The 12,252-nt window shown below is 41.7% G+C and overlaps 1 protein-coding gene across 2 annotated transcripts in view; it reads left to right on the top strand.

Annotated features, from left to right (window-relative positions):
• Positions 1 to 12,252, top strand: part of tafa5 (TAFA chemokine like family member 5) — a 123,321-nt gene that overhangs the window by 97,663 nt on the left and 13,406 nt on the right. The gene's annotated exons all lie outside the window — the stretch shown is intronic.

The raw sequence follows: 12,252 nt of genomic DNA, 5'->3' as shown, positions 1-12,252 counted from the left end.
TTAGCCTACGTTAGCTCAACTGTCACACTGGGGGGACCGATCCCGCAGAGGTTAAAGTATGTTAGCTCCTCTTTTTTAGTATAGAAGACCTTTAGCATTTACGCAATCCTTCAGGCTCTTTCCAAACATAAACTAACCACATCTTTTATTGAAGCAGCATGAGACAAGGCAGTCTTCGAAAACTATTAAAGTTATTGTTAAAATTGCAGTTGTTGTTTGAGGAAATCGAACATGGTACAGTCAATCGAGGCATGTATACCATTGCAGTAATTGTCAGATAATAGAACACAATTTTCAGTATGCATTTCAACACTACACATGCTGGTGCATTGGAAGAGATTTACACACACGCACATTTGTTTTGCTGTCATCAGTCACTGTGATATGTTTTTTTTCAGGTCATTTAGCAATCTTCAGAGAGGATCTTTTAGAAGTGCTTAAGATGTGCCATGGAGACAAGCATGTTGTAATGAATTCTCGGGGGACTAAGATCAAAGGCTGAATTTGAGGATTGTAATCTGTCTATTGGAAAGAAGCTAAGGTCTTGGTCCTTTCATGTGACGGTGTTTAGACGATATGATGCGACTCCCTACAGTTTCTAGTCATTTGGAATAAGGAACGATGTTGTTCATTAGGCCATTAGCATTTTGAAGGACACAAAAACATCACAGAGATGCTTCTTTTTCAGAGAAAGCGTTGTGTACAGCCAAGGGACTAATTTAGAAGGCACTAAATCATTTTGCTGTAACACAAATAGTCAATTTTCTCATATCATGACCTGCCTTTTGATTCGCTTTTCATTATTTTTTATGTTATTGTAATGTAATAGACAGATTTGAATTGATTTTGTGTTTAGGGATGTTCCTGGGGTGGGAACGGCTTTGAGTTCCTTACTTTCTCAACAAATTAACCAATAGATTGAAAACCAGCATTGAAGACATATATTTCAGGAGTGTGTTTTGTTTGCACAGCAGTGTGTCCCATGAAGGCAGTTTACACTTGATTGAGGCATGACCCATGCAGTTCTGATGGCAAGCCTGGCTGAGAAGTCACGCAACTTGACTGTTTCAACCAGCTGCGCATACTGGGAAGTTGTTGCCTATACTTTCTCTTTCATAGGGGGATTTGAATGGCAAATCCAGTGAGGGACTAGTCATGTGTGTGATACTCTTTACTGCCTACAATTATGCTCTATTGTTATCGCCAAATTATGTCTCAAAATACATTGGAAAATATAGGTGACCAGGCCAGACATTTGTCCTTGGGAATGTTCGCTGTTGCAGCAGTAAAACATGATGTGCTCTCACAAGTCCCCTTAACGCATGAGGACATACATCATTATCCCACACAACATCCATTTGGTCTGGGGCCACATAAAAAAGAGACAACATAAAAAAAAACGCACATTCTTCCACTCTGTCACTCCAGGCAATTTTCATAAGAGGGTGTTCATGGGATATAGGGAGTGGAGGGGGCCTCAAAATCCTTTTTATGACCTCAGCAACAAGCCTATACGGCTGAGACAAACAAGTGAAGGATGGCAAAAGCGCAAATGATTATAGATGATATCTACAATGAAAGAGGATAAATGATGCGTGAATTAATATGTACTGTATCACCATGGCAGATTATTTTCCCCCGTGACACCCTTTCCCAGAGAGACCCCTTTAAAGGATCCACTCAATACGAGCTAAGAGCTGTAAACCGATGACAAAATGTTCCCTTTATGCTATTGTCATAACACGGATGAATTTAGCTTCTTTGCATGAGTAACTGGCATTACAGACCCAAACAAATGACATAAATACAAGTCAATCATCCAAAATGGCTTTTATTAAATAATTTAATCAGTGTTGCAAGTGATTGATGCCAATGAAGTGTAAATAGTAAGGATCTCTGCCTAGATGACTGGAATCCCACATCTCTTATGATGTAATACACGTTTTGGTCACCTTAATAACCAACAGTAATGTAATGTCTTTTTTTTCTTCATTTATTCACTTTATTTGTGGGTTGAAATTTCACACAACAACATATAGCTTTTCTTGTGCTTCAAATTGAATCAATGAATACATTTGTCAAGAAAGCACCTTCTTTCTGGATTAGTTTGATTTCAACTTATACGTGTACGTATTAATTGCTGTATGTGAGCCACACTTGTGTGATGAGTAACGTTGCCTAACACCAGGTTACTTGTAATACCTAGGCTTTATCTCAGTCTTCTGGTGCACAGGAGACCCGGGTTCGAAACCTGTCAGAGACACAAACTCACATTCAACTCTTGTCACCTGGAAACACTACAACCACCATCAGTATGAATGGAGCTCATTTGCATGGACACCTCTATTAATATTGATGAACCCTATGTTTGTGACTTGCTGCGAAGCAATTTCCTAGAAGATGCAAGAGGGCTTATTCATGTAGCTGTCTGCAGCTTAGGGGCAAGTGCAGCCACACAACTCTCCCAGCTAAATGTGGGTCATTTGAGAACATTTGGGGGGGTAAATGATTTTTCATATTTAGCCATGGTAATTGTGATACTACATAATTTAGACTGCATTTAGGGGAGATGTTTCATCTTATGATGTCTAAGATCAAAGTTATAAATTGGCCAATTGCTGATAGGAGACATGGAAAGCAAGCTAGTTCAGAATTAAGACACATCTGGACTGTTGACTAAGTCCGTCTTTTGTCAACAATCAATCAATGAATCAATCAAATGTATTTATAAAGCCCTTCTTACACCAGCTGATGTCACAAAGTGCTGTACAGAAACCCAGCCTAAAACCCCAAACAGCAAGCAATGCAGGTGTAGAAGCACGGTGGCTAGGAAGAAACAGTCTTGAGATCAATGTAATTAACTGCACATAAGTTTATTTTTTTTAAATAACATTTTGTATCGGTGCAACTCAAATTTGGCGAGTCCTGGAGACTTGAACGCAACTTGAAGTTTTGCAATGCTGAACAGAGATATTTGTTAGAGGGCACTATAGTGACTGCAGAGCCTTTCAAATATCTTAGAATTTGTCCAGGGAACCAGCAACCAGAAGAATAATACACCTGCCACTTCCAGTCAGCCTCAGGCTGTGACAAGGGGCACTGTGCTATCCATTTAGACCCAAATGCCAACGGGGCCTAGGAAGACTTTTACTCTCTCAGTGTAGTAAAAAGATTACTGAAAAAGATAGTTGTTTTGGTATTTGGAGCAATCAACCTTCTTTTGAGTTGTAGCCCCTTTCCCTTGATAGTCTCACTAAAGTGGGAATTGATTGTCTCATTTTGGTTATGGAAAAAGCTGGAATTCCCCTAACTTGCTTCCTCGTGACTCCAGTGACAAATGAACTATTGATTAGTTGTTTACCATTTGATGAATATCATGATAGACCTATAGCGTTTCTGAGAGAGTGGCTCTGTAGTCGTAGGTATGTGTGTTGTGTTGTAAAATACCCAATCGCTAATTGTTATTGGTACTTCCTTTCCATCATTTAAATTTGGAACTCCCTGGAACTCGTACCAAGAATAACTGATGTCTTTTTCAAATTTGACCGTTAAATTGTCTGATACATTTTGCCCATGATATTATGAAACTATTAGCTTGGACAGAACACCTCTAAGCCTCTGAAATCCACAGTTAATATCCGTCCTCCGCATTTACAACACAACAATCCTAAATGAAGACCTCAAAATGTATTTTAAGGCTTCCACTCTTTTTGGAGTGGCTTACGTCGTTTCCAATCGATCGTGGAAGGGAACCGGCTCGGAGACGGTCAAGCGTTTAGGGGAGGGACAGGGTTCAGTACTAAGCAGACTGACTCCATTTAGCTTCGCTGAGGCCCGGAGTGTTGCTGTCGTAACCTTTGCTATTGATTCAAGCTGATTTGTTTAAAATGTCAAGTACAACACCCGGGCAGACGGTGCTCACAGATGTTGGCTCTCTGACTATCTGAGCTATGAACTCTACAGTGTAACTGGTGGTTACCCGGTTCAGTTTATGTCATGCTACTGACATATTTGTAAATTGCTAATCTACTCTGGATTTTTATCAACTAAACTATTACACAAATAGCATATGATGTTTTACAGCACTTGATGCCATAGTGTTGTTCTCAGTTCTTTTTTAACTGCATTTTCAGTGGAAAAGCTTTTAACAGGACTTTTCTGGGGACTATAAACGAAAGGGACTTGTGAAGTTGCAATGACCAAAGCTCTCCCAGCTTGTTGCAGTGGGGCTCCCGAGTGGCGCAGCGGTCTAAGGCACTGCATCTCAGTGCTTGAGATGTCACTACAGACACCCTGGTTTGAATCCAGGTTGTATCACAACCGGCTGTGATTGGGAGTCCCAGAGGGCGGTGCACAATTGGTCCAGTTTTGGCTGGTGTAGGCCGTCATTGTAAATAAGAATTTGTTCTTAACTGAATACAATTATTATTATTTATTTTTTTAAAATCAAGACGAGTTTGGTGCTTCTTTTAGTTTGTGTCTGTGTGTCCGTGTGTCTGTGTGTCCGTGTCTCTGAGGAAAGCCCACAGGGTTAGGCCTTTACTTTCCATGCAAAGGAACAGAAACTAAAGACAGCAACGCAAGGCTGTGTAGCACTTACCAAAAGTCTTTATCAAAATATATAAATAATCTCTCGTCCACCGCAACGCGAAGCCCCTCTCATTTATCGTCTCAATAAATCCTGTCGGCAGGTCTCTGCATCGGTCATCAGTCAGCGCCTACCTTAACTGGGTCAAGACCGCCAAGGCTCCAGAGACCACTTCCCCCTCTCTGTCTGCAGAATGCTGGCTGAACACAGCTGGGACCGGGCCATCGCTCAGGCCTAATAGGGACCCGCAGAATTCGAGATGAATTCCGGGGAATGTGGTGGGGCATTTACCGTTTGGAGAAAAGAGGGGCTGTTCCGAGTCAAGGGTGTGATTCAACTGTCACACTGCACCTTTAGTGCAACTTCACTGTGCAATGAATGGTCTGTTTTCACATGAACATCTTTTTAATAGCAAGATGTCATTTGTACCAAGCTGTTCTTTGTGAATCCTTTTTCTCTATATTGGTAGCCTATGTATGCAGTTGCTACATACTCCAGGTGCCTTCAATATGAGGGAGATCCGATGCCTTCTCTCGTTGCTTTTCAGACAGAGCTTGAAGTTGGACAGTGCATCATGCTGCACAGCAAGGATCCCATTGAGATCCTTGTGCTTCTAGTATCCATAAAGCATGTCCATAAGCAGCGATACCATGAAAGCTTGTGGTCTAAGATCGAGCTGCAAGGCTTCCGATGAAAGCTGTTCCGAGGACCAGCAAAGACAGGCGGCTGAATTAATGAAAGCGTTATCAAGGGAAGCGTGTGGCGCACGCACTTAGGGAAGGTGTCCTGGGATGATTGAGGATAGAGATGTAGCTCCAGACATTCCCAGGGAATTAGATTAAGAAACAATGTCTCCACAAGAGCACACAAAGAAAAATGTCCTCTATCCTGCCGAGTTTAATACACTCTGCAAAAAAATGACAAGACAAAATACCCTTTATTCATTGGAGCTGTGATTAAATCTTACAGGGATTGTGTTCTCTCTCACTCATTTTTTTTTTACATTCCACCCCTGACACTTCTAATTACACCTTTGAATAACAATACCCACACATATTACAGGTTTTATACCAGTATATTTTCAAAGAGAAATTCTGTACATTCCCCATTTCCCAATTATAAGTCAGGTAAGCTAAGGCAATGTGAGGTGGCTCTGCTAGGTACCTTGTGAATAAACTCAGATATTCAGGGAGCCCAGTCTTACTGTGCGTGCAGGTACCTCCGACTGGATTAGTCAAACGCCTTTTTGTTTGTGGGCATTTGGCTGGCAGTTCTGGGTTCAGGCTGAGTACAGCGCTTTGATGTATCGATTTACAAAAGGCTGCACTGGGAACAGCTGTGTTCCTCCATAGTCTGCGTTCCCGCCGAGTGACAGGCTCTCCGAGCAGCGGAGACAGCGTATGTCTCATTAGAGAGGGAGTCTTAGTGTGTGGCTCTGTAGCCATGACAGTTAATAGAGGGTGGGAGTCTGTTTGTTTGTTTCATTAAAGCTTGCTCCCATTTATCCAACCTAAGTTCAATTCTCCTGCTTAGAGGACTTTCAATATAATTGAATTGTTTTATCAAGGCATATTACGGTAATTCGCTTATAAATCAACTTCTGTTTGGCCAAATCGCTTCACGACAGTTCTGGCTGAAAGACTCGCTTCCCTGCTTTAATTCAGTTGGCCAATGACGGGCCTGCAGCAGGTGGTGGTGGGGAGGTGGAGGTTTGTCAGTAAATTGTTGACGTAACACGCAAGTGAAAAAATGTAGCGGTATGTTGACATATAAATACATCACAAGATTTATGCCCATTGGTGCCTCAGCTAGCGTGGTGGAGTTGTACTAGTGTGCTGTGCTCATAGGCTAGAGGATAATAGGTGAACGACATTCCGCACGTGGCTAATAGTAAAAGAGGGGGAGAGACGTGACGCTATGCTGATGGTGATAAAGTTTGTAAAACTAACAAATACATTCCACTATGCCCATAGAGAGGAAGCAATGAGAATTATATTTTGCTTACTGAATGAAGTCAAAAGTGAGCTAGCCATTCAGACAAACCTTACTGATTGAACTACCATTTGAAAAGAATATCGCAGATGACTGAAATGACAGCATTCATATTCCCATACCTCTCATAAACAATGTGCTATCAGCCTAACTGTATTAAAAGAAGGAATAAAAATAGATTGATGTAATTATTATTATTATTATTATTATTATTATTATTTAGCTGATATCAAGTTATCCATTTTACATTTTGGACTTGAGACCCTGCTCAGTACAGTAGGAAAGATGGGGGAGGTGAGTGTTGGTGCAGAGATGCAGCCAGTCATCTCCATCACAAATGTCTGTGTTGTCTACTGACCGGGGCCATCGTAGAAGTACCAGAACATCCATAGAACACTGCTGGTATGTCATAGATGCTCATCTTGACTAGAAATTCAAACTTTCAACAGAACCCTCAGTAGCTTCATAACCATTTCTACCTTTTCACCTCTGCTATGTTGACACCTCGTTTTGTAGACCCTCATCAAGCCCACCAAACGAGTAGAATATTCTCATTAAAATAGGGGCCATGTATGAGTAATTATGGAGAAGGGCTTTTTTCTTATCATGAACACAGCACTGCCTGTGATTTGGTGAGAAAGAGAAGTGACTCGCACCAGTGAGCTGATGAATAGAGAACATTGTTAATTAGGTGAATTACTGTATGCAGCATAGACATAGAAAGCATGGATGTCTCTTGTACTTTCCAGACTGCACTCCTCAGAAACCGCTTATTGCGTCAAAGCAGAACACAAAGGCTTGAGCAGTTAGGCGTAGACACAGTTTAGCAAAGCAGAACATTGTGATAGGCTATCACTGTTTCCATATATTTATTTTACCTCTATTTAACTAGGCAAGTCAGTTAAGAACAAATTCTTATTTTCAATGACGGCCAAGGAACAGTGGGTTAACTGCCTTGTTCAGGGGCAGAACGACAGATTTGTACCTTGTCAGCTCGGGGATTCAAACGTGCAACCTTTCGGTTACTAGCCCAACGCTCTTAACCACCCTGCCGCCCCTAAAAAGTGAGTGGTGACTCCTGGATTGTTTTTGTCTCTATTGAGAGTTTGGTAGCTATCCCTCTTGAATGGGTTGTGCTTCTTCAATGGAGCCTCAATGAGCCCAGCCTCTGACATGATTTGAGCGTCTTAGCATCGGAGGCTACACTATGAAAACAAGACCCAGTAAATTAGCTGCCCTAAAAGGCTCTGTCATTACAGAGTTTGGTGGTTAATGCTAATGCTAATGCATGGGGGGCAACTGGCAGACTTTAACTCTAAGGGGTCTGGGTATGCAGATGGTTTGCTACTCTGCAGGTACTCCCATTAAGACCTGAAGACTGAGACTGGAACAAGATGCACAGCAGTATTTACAAAACTCACAAACAACTCACTGACATCTGGGTACAGTCTCAATGAGGAGGAGTATTCACTGTCGTACAATCAGGGATGGGCAAAAATACAATTACAATAGTTTTTTACAAATACCCTAAAGAACAACATATCAAAATAAATTACTACATACATTTGCAAAGTATTGTATTTAATTAAAATACAAAAATATATTAGCAAGTAGCCCCCTTAGCAACAACAACATTCTCAGTAATGGTTATATAACTTTTTGCTTACTTTTTATCTACCTCAGTTCAATGCACTACCTGTAATTCGCTCTGCATACGAGCATCTGCTAAATGACCAACATTTTTATTTAAATGTAAAAATGAACAACTGCAAAGCACACTATGTATTACTATTGGTCTTGTTTTGGGGGCGGAGCTCATTAGAATAATACTTGGCATGTTTTATGTGTACATTTTACCATTTACATTTTGTCATTTAACAGACACTTATCAAATCAAATGTTATTTGTCACATGCGCCGAATACTACAGGTGTAGACCTTACCGTGACATGCTTACTTACAAGCCCTTAATCAACAATGCAGATCAAGTAATAGAGATAAGAAAATATTTACTAAATAAACTAAAGTGAAAAAAAGATATAGTCCAAAAGTAACAAAAACTAAATATGTATAAATAATAAACAGCGAGTAGCAGGAGTGTAAAAACAAAGGGGGAGGGTCAATGTAAATAGTCCGGGTGGCTATTTGATTAATTGTTCAGCAGTCTTATGACTTGGGGGTAGAAGATGTTATGGAGCCTTTTGGTCCTAGACTTGGCGCTCCGGTACCGCTTGCCATGCGGTAGCAGAGAGAACAGTCTATGACTTGGGTGACTGGAGTCTATGACAATTTTTTGGGGCCTTCCTCTGACACCGCCTAGTATATAGGTCCTGGATGTCAGGAAGCTTGGCCCCAGTGACGTATTGGACCATATGCACTACCCTCTGTAGCACCTTACAGTCAGAGGCCAAGCAGTTGCCATACCAGGCGGTGATGCAACCGGTCAGGATGCTCTTGATGGTGCAACTGTAGAACTGTTTTGAGGATCTGGGGACCCAGGCAAATCTTTTCAGTCTACTGAGGGGGAAAAGGTGTTGTCGTGCCATCTTTATGACTGTGTTGGTGTGTTTGTACCATGATAGTTTGTTGGTGATGTGGACACCAAGGAACTTGAAACTCTCGACCCGCTCTACTACAGCCCAGTCGATGTTAATGGGGGCCTGTTTGGCCCACCTTTTCCTGTAGTCCACAATCAGCTCCTTTGTCTTGCTCACATTGAGGGAGAGGTTGTTGTCCTGGCGCCACACTGCCAGGTCTCTGACCTCCTCCCTATAGGCTGTTTCATCGTTGTCGGTGATCAGGCCTACCACTGTTGTGTTGTCGGCAAACTTAATGATGGTGTTGGAGTCGTGCATGGCCACTCAGTCCTGGGTGAACAGGGAGTACAGGAAGGGACTAAGCACGCACCCCTGAGAGGCCACACTGTTGAGGATCAGCGTGGCAGATGTGTTGTTGCTTACCCTAACCATCTGGGGTGCCCCGTCAGGAAGTCCAAGATCCAGTTGCAGAGGGAGGTGTTTAGTCCCAGAGTCCTTAGCTTAGTGATGCGCTTTATGGGCTCTATGGTGTTGAACACTGAGCTGTAGTCAATGAACAGCATTCTCACATAGGTGTTCCTTTTATCCAGGTGGGAAAGGGCAGTGTAGAGTGCGATTGAGATTGCGTCATCTGTGAATTTGTTGGGGAGGTATGCGAATTGGGGTGGGTCTAGGGTTTCCGGCATGATGGTGTTGATGTGAATCATAGTGCCATCAGACTTCTGATAAATATCAATGCAGGGTGAAAGTGGGCCACATAATTGTGAAGCTCTATAAGAAATGGTATAGAAAAGTATTTTAAAATAGAAATTACAGCTCTTGAGAGTATCTTGTTAGAAAATACGTAAAGTTACTTGAAATACATATTTAAAATACATTTAACAGAAATACTGCCCATCACTGCCTACAGAAAAGGCTGCAAAATGAATATGTTACGTTTACGGTTTCTGTACTGTGGTACTGTATAGAGGCAGTAAATATACAGGTATAGGAAAGAAGGAGGTGTGTTCTCTCTGTATTCCCTGTCCTGTCCTTGGGGCAGATTAGCAGCCCCAGCCCCTATCTTGGCAGACCCCCGGCTTCACACCATATTAAGCAGGATTTATCACCCGGGGCGGCAGCTGTTGACGGCTCAGTGATATGCTATTTCACAGACATACTGCCCCACTGGTGGATGTAATAATGTTATTTCTGTCTTATCTCCACAAGATGAACTGTGCCCCCATCCACGCCCACCTCCTCTCCATCTGCACTCTCACACACACACACCTTCACGTAGGTAGATTACATCCAGGTTGTTTCTTCTTCTTTTCATGATTATTATTTCACAACAGAGATTGCCTTTGGATCCCCAGCTGTTTCAGTTGAGTGGCCGCCACAGCTAATGGTGGGATAATGAAGGAGAACAATAACTTGAATTGATTGTTATCTGAAGGTGGGAATGACCTCGGGAAGGCGGGCAGCGTGGTGATTGGTGTTATTGATATACCCCCTACCACATCAGATAAAGGTATGCGGAAATGGAAGAATTGAATTAAGGACCATTTTTGAGAGGGTCTCATGTCCCATGGTGCTGTTCAATGGAAATTCAGATTGATAATTGAGGCTAACAGTTTATCACTATACAATTTCACCAAAGGAGAATGCATTACCTTGTTAAGCAGTCCAAATACCATTTAATTTTCTATACCATCCTCTGGTCGCGCTAGGAATTTAGTGCAGGGTACCTGAATGCGTTTCGTATAGTATAAATGGTTTGGCCTCTCCCTCTAAATGTGTTATCCATATCTCTGGTATTCAAATGCCTCCCCATGCAAATTGTTCACTTCCAGAAGGATCCCCGCAGCATCCCTGGCAAAGTTTAATTTCATTGAGGTGGACAGGGATGTGAATTATAAGGATCTGTTTCACTTAAAGTTATAACTTTCATTATTCTTCCCTTCACCCTTGTCCCAAAAAATGTTGTGATTACATTTTGGTATTTTATTAGGATCCCGATTAGCTGTTGTGAAGCAGCAGCTACTCTTCCTGGGGTCAACATGTGTCCTGTTTAAGAAATTTGGTGGACATGCGCTTACAATGTTTTTGTTATTTGTCCAATGCTGTTAATCTGCCAATTGATTGAACATATATTTTAAACAATTATAAAAAAAAATGCAAATAAAATTGGCATCAGGTGTTCCCATGACAACATTGAAACAAATTTGGCATAAGCAGTTGCACCAACAGTAGATCCTCTGTTTGAGAAAACATGTATTTTATCTTTCTATTACATCTTTCTATTAAATCTACTGTAACTTAATTGAGTTTGTACAATTGATTTGTTTGTACTGCTTGTAGTGGTAATTGAGTGTTCTTCCTTTCGCTGTGTGAACACAATAATGTTGCCCTTGGCTTTATGTATGTGCAAAGGTGACTCCTTTTTTCCCTGATGCTGTATGTGCCACCATTTGCATACTTTAGTTTTTGTTTGTTATAAGCTATATTCTGCTCAATTTCATTTTCCCCTGGACCTAAATATGCAACTCTCTCTCTCTCTCTCTCTCTCTCTTTCTCCCTATCCCCCTCTCTCTCTCTCTCTCTCTCTCTTTCTCCCTATCCCCCTCTCTCTCTCTCTCTCTCTCTCTTTCTCCCTATACCACTCTCTCTCTGAGGGCCAATTGGGATGTCATGATATGGAAATGCAAGTGTGCGAATGCCCTAGTTTCTTATAAATAGACATGTGTATGATCAAGTATAAAAACAGGTCTACTTCAAGAGGAGAAGGCTCTTTGTAGAGCTAAAATGTTCTGTTTTATAATCACAGATCTAATTATTCATTTGGCGTGTTTTATTCTGGCCTCTTTGTGGTTGTGGTTACCCTTGCTGTGTGTTGTTTAACCTCTGAGTGTGCTAATGTACAGGGGGTTTAATAACACCTGAACACACACTCTTTCCCAAAATGTGGTATTGTGGAGGGCTGCAATCTCCAGTGTTGAGCAGGTGTCTCTCTCACGCACGGACACACACACACACACACATACACACAAGCACACGTACGCACACACACATACACGTACGCACACACACATATACATACCATTCACTTTGTTTCATCAAAGAGTATGGTTTGATAAGGTCGAGAGAGCCTTGCCGC

This window comes from Salmo salar, chromosome 23 (genome assembly GCF_965601325.2).
Source record: "Salmo salar chromosome 23, fSalSal1, whole genome shotgun sequence".
NCBI lineage: Eukaryota > Metazoa > Chordata > Actinopteri > Salmoniformes > Salmonidae > Salmo > Salmo salar.
This window is presented reverse-complemented; position numbering and strand designations above follow the sequence as displayed.